The sequence below is a fragment of the Takifugu rubripes genome, chromosome 20 (genome assembly GCF_901000725.2).
Source record: "Takifugu rubripes chromosome 20, fTakRub1.2, whole genome shotgun sequence".
Taxonomy (NCBI): domain Eukaryota; kingdom Metazoa; phylum Chordata; class Actinopteri; order Tetraodontiformes; family Tetraodontidae; genus Takifugu; species Takifugu rubripes.
Window position 1 is genome coordinate 3,869,555 of NC_042304.1, and position 10,089 is coordinate 3,879,643.

The window sequence follows — 10,089 nt, forward strand, 5'->3', positions numbered from 1 at the left end:
CAAGTGTTGCAGGGAAGACACAACATGACGCGGCACAGCTCCAGAAAAATGGTCAGGCAGTTGCTTCTTCTTCTGGCCATTTAATTCGCTGCGATGCTGCTTTCTGTTCTCCGAGCACAGATGGTGAAGCAGCCAGTAAAAGAGAACGGCCGTCATCTGTCCATGACTCAAGGCAGCAGATAAACTGGGATCTCCTGTTTTTGTTCTCCGTGATTACAAATAAAAACTACAGTCAAAGAGACCATAATGTGTTCTCAGGCAGAATTATGGTTTTAATATTCAGCTATTTATATGATAATTTCATTTTCTGTGTCGTTAGATGTGCCATTAACCACTTGCCTTAGAGCAGCCCACCTAGTCCTGAGATGGCAATAATGTATCCATTTTTACCTCCAATAAAAGCTGATTCTTCACAGTCGTAACCACGAGAGGACTTGGTTTGAGATCCCACTTCGAGGTATTCATTTGAATTCTTTTATTTGCTACTTGGGGCCGAGTAAAGAACCATTTGCTTTTCCAAATTTGACCATCTTCCACGTGCTTCGCCGTCGTGCTGTGTAGTCATGGATGCAGGTAAACGGTCTCCTTGACGATGGTAATTGAGTTCTCAAAGTCTCTGACAGTAGATGAGCAGGCTCCACTATTCCAGCCGTCTCTCGGCCTTTTTGGAATTATTAAAAGATGCGGTCACGCTTAACAACAATAACATTTCATCAGCCATAATGTCAAGACAAATTAGGACATTTATGGTCCATGTTTGAATTGAGAGCAGTTCTCACCCAGATGGAGGGAAATGCAATAAGATGTTCAGATTGGTGCTACGTCTGTTTTTATGGGGAGGGGGGGTTGTTTGATAGATCCAGAAACACGTTCCGACATGTTTCTGTGTAAAACCGTTATCCACAGACGACACAGCTGACCCCTGCCCAGACGGGGTCACTGGAACCAGTATCTGGGTCCTGTCTGTCACAGTCACAGAGAACATTACGGTCGGTGTCAGATGTGAGGCAACGGAGCAGCGAGAGGGACATCTGACTTCTTAGGAACTGAACTCCTTTGAGGATCAAGGCTGAATAAACCTCGAAACTGTCCGCAGAAGTCAGGAAAGCGCTGATTTATCCTCAGATTGGGATTATTTTGAAGATTATTAGAGGCATATTAAAGACTGGCATTGAACTGATTAAAACAAAATAATTTCAGTGCCTTTAATTTGTTGTTTTCCCGTTGCAATGTGCGTTTATTCCATTTGCCTGGATTCTTTTCCATATTTTGATATTCCTTTCCTACAAAAATGAGACCAAAAAAACACAGAGAAGCACAATTTTCCACTGAAACTCTTCGGTATTATTTAATTGCCAGATGGTGGGAGAGTGGGGGGGTGCAAACATCGCACCATAAACACTGTAAACAGAGGAGTCCGGCTGAGATCTGATCCCAGGCCAGTGTAAGCTTGTGTGAACAGGAGCTTCAGGCAGCATCAGAACTGCATTGGCAGAGACGGCGCATGTGAAGGGGGCTGATATGAAGACTCCAGACGCGTTTGCCCGGCGCTCCTCTGTTACAGAAATCTCTCGCCAAGAAAGTTGCAGCATTTTTGGAAGGATTGTGAAATAAAAATGGACAATTTGATGCCATCAACAGCAACAAACTCCAGACCGCATGTGGTGGGTTAGCGTTGGAGGAAGCCAAAGACATTTCTCATCAGACTGTGGTTAAAATAAGTTTTTCTTCTCTCTTTTTCTTTTTTTCCTGGACTTTACCTTTGAAAAGTTTATTGTAATGACTTTTGATTGGGCTGCAGCCTCCCTGGTGTTCTGAGATTGTTGTTTACGAATTCCTGATTATTTAAGGTAGAAATCTGATCCATTGCTGTTGCTTAAGATGGTTTTGAGTGTGTAGAGATGGTTTGTACGCCGGCTCTGATTAATGTTACCTCTAGTGTTGTTGAACAGTGAAATATTGTCTTTGGTTTCCCTTATGTTGAGTCCTGTAGGACACACGTGCGCACGCGGCTCCAAGTTTCCCTGCTCTGTGTTTTCACATCGACAGCTTCAGCGTCATGCAGTTCTCAGTCACGTGTTGGGGTTGTGTTCCTTGGTGGGGGGGTCACGGTGGTGGGCTTGTTTTTCATTTCTCGCCTCTTTTCTGTTGGCTGTGCTGTTTTTCAGACTCATGGTTCTTTTTCTATCAGCCATGTGGATTAAAAGGAACTATAAAACAAATGGACTATCCTATCTTTTTTTAATAAATTGACATTAAAGTGTTTATTCAGAAAAAGGTCATTACAGTGTGATGAAATTATTCTAAACTTTGACTTTTTACAATCCGTTTATAAAAAGACTCATTTTCCACCCCAGCAGAACATTTAAATCACGTGGACCTCAAAGATAAGTAGAGATTCTCCTCCCAAAACTTCATGCCTATAATTAAATCATTACTATTTAGAGTCGGTCTTTCCTGCAGGTCAATTTTTATCATTTCAGATGTGGTTTATAAGAATCATTCAGAGCAAACATGTTTACAGATACTGAGCATACGAATCACATCGTTTTTTAATTATTATTACTATTGGCCCTGCTTTTTATTTTGAAACAAAGATAATCTAGGTGTTGGATTATGTATGTATTTACAAAAACTCCTTTTCTTGACAATAGTTGTGCTCCTTCCTGATATTAAATTAAAGATGTATTAATTTCCATCTGATCTGTACATTTAATGCCATAAAGTTAATAATGTCAGAAGTACATTTATAGGCAGATGTTAGATGGAATAATTTAGAGAATTAGATATTTAATATTTTTTATAAAGGGCTAGGTGTATATCTCAGCATAAGTCTTTATTACAACCTCTTCAATTCTAGATTTTACTCATTTTTTCATACAACAGCCCCTCCTTGAATGTGAGTGTCTGCGAGCTGTGCCCTCAAACAGGCACCATCAACAGGTGGTCAATACAGAGAAGGGAAATGGGTCTGCAGGAAGTCAGGGGTCAAAGTTGAGCCTGTGGCATCCAAACAGTTCAAAACCGGGAGGTGGGGTGTCACTGTGTGTGTCTGGATCTGCACAGGAGCATCTCAGCGAAAGAGTCTCTCTCATTTCAATTTCAGCCTTGCATTGGTCATCAAGCCCGCTCTGCGCTACGAATTACTTGTTGCCATGGTAACTTTGTGCTTTCTGATAATTGCAGATCTGCTCAAGCAGAAATGGGAATCTGACTCATCTAAAAACATTTTGTAAAGCGGCCATTTTGTAAAGCGGCCAAAAACTCACCTTTATTATGTCTATTAATATTTTTGTGATCATTGTGCAGAAGCAGAGGGGACGTCAGCATACAGCCATGTTTTAAAATATTTATTTAATATGCTTGGCAATAAAACAAAAGACATCTATCCCATCACTCATCACCAGTCTAGATGGTTTAGGTTGATATGAAGGGAAACATCTTTAAATCTAGCAGTTTTCAGGTGTTGCATTCACTGAAGAGGTCCCTGCAGGTAATTACAGTTTTGCATCTCTGCGGTCAGATTAACAGTAACTAATGCAGAATTTTTCTTGCCAATCATGAACTGTGGGGGGGGGGGGGGGGGGGGGGGGGGGTGTGTAAAGTGTTATTTGGTTTAGAGTAAGAGGAAATGATGGATTTGGGTGTGGCATGTCCAGGAAACAAGTATTGAAATTTCAGCATTAGGAATTGGCCTTTAAAACTCATTTCTTTCCCTGCTCCCACTCCACCCCTTGTCTTAATAGGGACCTTTATCTCCTTAAGTACAAGATGAAGCTGGCTTAATGATGCACAATGAAAAGGAATGCTTGAATATTGAGATCATTTGGCCAAACTCTCTCTCTCTTTCTCTCTCTCTCTCTCATAGCATGTCTTTCTATATCTGGACTTGAAGAAATTCAACATTGTCTGGAATTGCTGCATACTCGGACTGTAAATTGAGTCTCGCGTAACAAAAATGCAATAACAAGGCAGACGACCCTTACTGAGCTCTTCTTATATGTACTGCGTACAAAATATGTGCTGTGAAACTTTCAAACCTGACCAGAGCTCATGGGAGACGTGTGGCAACAGTCATTTTGAGTTTGACCTGATCAGTGCGACACATTATGGCTGAAATATGCAAGAGTTCTGTTTATTTCCACCAATAAATCGAATTCATCCACTGGGTTTGATCATTCAGATCTGCAATTGTAATAAAAGGAATGGAAGAGGTTAAAGAATCAGATTTATGCAAATTTCGTTTCTTTATTGGATTCTGTTACTATAGGTTACTGAAGCCACGCCCCCTGCAGCTTACTGCTGGGTGCATATATTTGATATATATTAAATATCAATCCAAAATGTACATTTATGGTTTCACTAGCTTTTCAGTAGGTCAGATAGGACTAAAGTGACAAGCACTATGTTCCCTTTACCCACATACTTTCCTGTAATCTTCCCTTTTTTTGAATACCGAAAGACATTGACATTCTGAGGAACATTTTTAACCTTTAGACTCTTTGTGGGCCGTGACTTCAGTCCACACACTCGTACTCTGCCTCTTCATACACACAATGCCCCGATAAGGAATCCAATTAAGTTGATGCTAGACAATCTGATTCTCCCATTTCTGCAGTCTTCTTGTACATGTCTATAAACAATAATCCATTGAATGTGTAATATATTTTTGGCATACATATGCAAATGCCCTATTATTAAAAAGAGAGAGGAGTAACAAGCCGGGTGACTTGATCAGTTGGGTTCGCAGCTGCGATTCAGCCAGGAAGAGACGCCGCGGCTTCGCCTGTCACACCTCTTGTCTGTCTCGTTGACAAGGACACAATGGTTGTCTGATGAGTCCTGTTTGACTGGTGTGTGCCGGGCAGATGATTATCGCTCGTAATTTGAAGATAGCGGCGAACCGTTAAGGGACCGAAAAGTTCAAAAGACTTAAAACGTTCCCCTGCCACCGTACAGTTGACCCGCCGATCCGTCTGATTACCTTTTCACGTCGGAGTAAACTTTGTAATCAGTGAAAAGAGCTGCTTTAACTCCTTGTTGCAGAGAATAAAGGCCGTGTCACTGACCCTCTGTGCAATCAGTCAGCAACGAACCACCAATTCCACGCAATTGATTTACCTTTGTCTTTTTTCCTCCATTGTTTGTGCGACTAAAGTTGCGATATGAGGCCAATGAAATTGAGAAAAGCGATACAGAGAGGAAACTCTACGTTCAACTGAATTGTCGAGTCTCGTCTGGAAGGCCAGTACCAGCTGGACTCCACCAGACTGTCCACTGGTCACTGGTTTTGATCGTAATGACAAAGAGTTTAAAGTTCGCTTACCTGAGTATTGCGTCCCTGTTTGCGGATGATCTGATGATGACACATGAACCGAAAGGTGAAGTCGAGATAACTAAAACAAGCAGAAATTAGCATCGAGTCTGAGAGCAGGGTTCCCAGCAGCAGTAGGATGGCCGGCCCGGTTCTTGATTTCAAGTGTAGACAACTGTGAACGTGGTACCAGCCTGGCGTGGTGAAGAGAGGGCTTAGGTGGAAGGTAACGCTCCCCGTTTACAGGTCAGAATACAGACGCCAGCTGGGCTCCTCCATAGAGACACTATAGGGGGCTCATCAGCCAGCTGAGGTGGCCGGGACATCCAGAATGGGTCAGGAGCAGATCCAGTGCAGGAGGCATCATAGCAGATGTAGAACTGACTGGAAGAACCAGATCAGCCATTAAATTCAATGAAATCAATATTCTGTTGACACACGTGACATCTGTCAGATATCCAGTTATTCTGTAAAAGGATCATCTCATTTAACTCCACGGTCTGTGTCCTGTTAGAATCCAGCATCAGAAATCACACAATGGTGACGATCTGCTTTGTTGACCAACATCGATCGCTCTCATCCATAATCAAGACCGCAGAATGAAGCAGTTGGTCTGCTTTCATCTGTTTTGGCCAATACAAATCACAACCTCTGAATAATCCACAACCTTCAGGACAAAGAAATGTATTCTTTAAATGCACAGTGCCGTTTCCTTTACGGGAATGAATGGGGTCAGTTCTCAATGTTGACGTGATCAAAGCAGGAAGTGTTTATTTCAATCTCGTCCTGTGAGAAGCGGATCAGTCTTTGTTCTAAAAAATAGCCTTTTTTTCGCGAATCCTCTTAAGCTTCCTCACTTCAGTCCTTAATTACAGGGGGCATCACTCATTTAATCCCTTCTTAATGAATAAGAGCATTAGCCTCGGCTGGGGCAGAGAAGGAAATCAAATCCATTCACAATGAACTGATTTAATGAATAATTTTATATTGTAGGAGGAACAAAGGTGTCACATCTAATTAAAATGGAATAGAAATCCCCTATAGCAATAAACAAAGTATTGAGTGTACCCAACACCAGCATCATTATTATCCTGTTACTTTCTAAAAGACATGACAAGATGAGAAACTTTTACGGTGAAATTCGACTGTTCGACTGAGTCCGACTTCCTGTCAGCTGTCACAGTTCAATAATATAGCAAACAAACGTGGGCGTTGACCATGATATTATTTGCAAGTAAACAATAAATACCTTCACAGGCAGCCGTATAAATGCAAAGAAGCTTTTTGTTGGGATTAAAGACTTTAATTAACATCGCTACGGTAACTCCACAGGAAGTGATCATCATATCGCTTCTATGTGGGTGCAACTTCTCTACTCGTCTGACACTGGCAGGTGATGGCTGGGTGTGGTCCAACTGAGGGTACTTTAGCTCATGCTGCTAAAGGATTTAATTTTGCTTCTGATAGAAAGTTGCCAGATCACTCAGGGCAACACAGTTGGTTGCTAATGGAGCTGCAGACCAGTCAGGGTGGCCATGCTGGCCCCCTGGCCACCGCTGACAGCACCGACCATGGGTATGCCAGCATCAGAGCTGGACCACAGAGCGACAGAAGAAGGTGACCTGGTCATTTATGTGAAGTACACATGGTACCAGGATGCACTATGGGAAGAAAGCAAGAGGCCAGAGTCAGCGTGATGCTATGTGCATGTTCTGCTCAGACACGTCGGGTCCTGCTGTGCTCCTTTGACATGTACCCTGCGCTGTTGTGCACTGTGTGCACCCTTCCGTGGAAATGACATCCCCTGATGGCTGTGGCCTCTTTCAGCAGGATAATGGGAGCTGCCACAGAGGAGAAATGGACCAAGGATGGTGGGAAGACCACAAAGACCAGTTTGGGATGCTGAATTGGCCTCTAAATTCCACAGACCTCGATATACACAGTTATGTATGGTGGCTGAGAAGTAACAGTCATGAAACATTTTTACAGTTTGAAACAAAGTTACAGTTCAAAAACACATGCAGTGTATGAGTCTAAATTACAAAACTAATTTACCTTTAATGAACGAAACTGGACAAACTTGTGGCAGAACTCTTTTGGCAGCTGTCAAACAAATGAACAATTTGAGCAAATTTAACAGAAGGTGACAGGAAGTGACAGGAGATGTTCACAGCGCCGTTGTAAGAAAGTTGCCACGATTGAAGACTGCGGGACAGAAAAGTAGATGTGTGTATGTTACACCAATGTGTTATTAATTAACACAAGGCTAGTGTTTAACATTCTACGTAGATTGAATATGTTTTTTTCTTGTTGTCCAGTGAATATTATCAAGAAGCTATTATTGTTGTTTGTGGATCCACACAGAAGCCACAAAACCTCCCGTGAAAATCCATCAATGCATCCGGAGAGAGCCAAACCGAATGGATTTAGTTTATCATGACATCAGCATGCGACATAAGGCGCTTTTCCGCCAGGCTACACAGTTTTGGCTCCACGCGGTTCGACTCTACACGGTGCGGCCGTGTTGGTTTTCCATCTGACATGGTAACGCTTCGACATTGGGGGGTCCTGAAACTGTGGTGACGCCGTCAGCATGTAAACACAACTCTTTTTTTACTCTTGTCCAATAGATGTTGGTTTTTACTGTTCGTTTTATACCAGAAGCTTCAGAGAAAAGACAGGAATTCATGATACGTGTCCAGTCGAACCGTGGAGAGACGAAACTGTGCGGCCAAGTGGAAAAGCGTCTGATGCCGCGCGCTGATGTCATGATAAACTAAATCCATTCGGTTTGGCTCTCTCCGGATGCATTGATGGATTTTCACAGAAGGTTTCGTGGCTTCACTGTGGATCCACAAACAGAAACTATAATTGCTTGATAATATTCACGCCACAAAAGGACAGTTCACATCATCATTTGACACAACGCATGGAAACTTTTTCTTCTCTTTGTTGCTGGCAAACGATTTTGCAACAGCACCAATAATTCGTTTTAGAGTTGGTCTTGCAAGAATAATTTATTGTTTGCTGGCCTGAAACGCTCTCCTGGTTCTTTGTATAACAAGTGAGGCCTGATCATTGCGTGCTGTCAGGATGCTTTTTACATTTTCTGATTTGTACACTTTTAAAGATTGCCCAGGTTATGTAAACAATAAACATAAATAAAACTTCAGCAATTGTCTTCTTCAAACATGGGTGATGGAAGATGGAAACAATTTACCAGGCTCAGCACCGACGCAGGTTGTTGGTTGTGATAGCGCCCCAAGAGGTGGAGTATTTTCCTCCTTAAATTTAATACTGCTTTAGTTACTATTAAACTTCCTTGGGGGGGCAGAAGACCAGTATGGAGATGGAATATCCTGTACATGTGATCAAGGGGTCGTCTCACTGGGAATCTGCAATATTCATTAATGGTTGTGTTGCCATTCCTTTTATTCACAGATGTCATGATTCACAGAGGCGCAGAGCTGTTTTTCATGATCAAGCTGCCTCTTCTGGGCCGAGACGGCGGCCTCTCTCACTCCTGCATTAAGAAACAGCCCAGAATCTTGCTGGCTAACTGGAACAGTGTATATTACAGTTGAAAACCTGGTCATTGCTGCTGATGTCAGGAAGCCAACTGTCACAACAGAGTCATCCTCCCATGTTTGTCTTCTGAAAAGATGGCGCGGCTTGGAAGTCATTTTGTTACATCTAATTTAAACGGTGTGTTTAGCTCTGTGTGGTTCTGGGTCGAGGAAAATCAAACCTCAATGTGTCGTGCGGGTCAATGAATCTGCTCTCGTGCAAAATTAAATTTATATTATTTGCTGGTTTCTGATTCTTTACATCAACCTCCTTCCTAATCAGGTCCACGGCAGCTGGGTCCACATCTGGGCAGGTCCCCACAGGACACAAACACACCATTCAAACACACACCTGTGCCTAGGGACAGTGTGGAGAGATGTTATTGGACTGTGGCAGGTGACAACACCAGGTTAAAACATGCAAACGCCACTTAGAAAGGGCCAAGATGGACTCAGAGCCTTCTTGCTATGAAACAATAGATTGCGACTTTTCCATCATGTCACCCTGGATATTTCAGACAGAACTGAGACAACCAAGAGTGGAAAAATGTGAAACGGGACTAAATAATTGACTCCATTATTTCACTAATCACCACCCTTGCTAACTAGGTTAGCATGCTAAATATGGAGGAACCTTCCACGCAAAGTGAACTTTGCAGTATGATTATGCATAATTGCATTAATGACCTACATTTTCCAACACATTAGAGTTGGTTCATTTGGTTTTTTTGAGTGATGCTGTTCACTGTATTGCAGCAGTTAAAAGCTTTAACCAAAGGTGCCTTCGATTGATCTAACTGATGCTAATAAAGGCTGTGTTGCAGAGTACTGTTGCCAGTAACAGGAGCACCACAGCACTGCTTCCTGTAACAAACAGAGGGTTTCCTTACTTGTCCACCCCTGGGAGGTTTAATGTGAAACAAGAGCCCTCTGGAGGCTTCTCACATTGATCTGTGGAGTTGGGTTTTAGTCACCCTGGAGCTTGGCTCATTAAAGACAACATGAAAGTCAGTTTAACTCTCAGTTGTTGTCATTAAACACATTGGGAGCCGAGCTGCAGTGCAAGAGGAAACAGCATGAAAGACCTCAGAGAGTCCTGTTCTGTCCTGTTCTGCCCTTCTCTGTTCTGCCCTGTTCTGCTCTGCACAGACTGCAGTGTAAGACGGGTTCAAGGCAGCACTGTTGTTTATTTTGATGGATCGTTCTCCG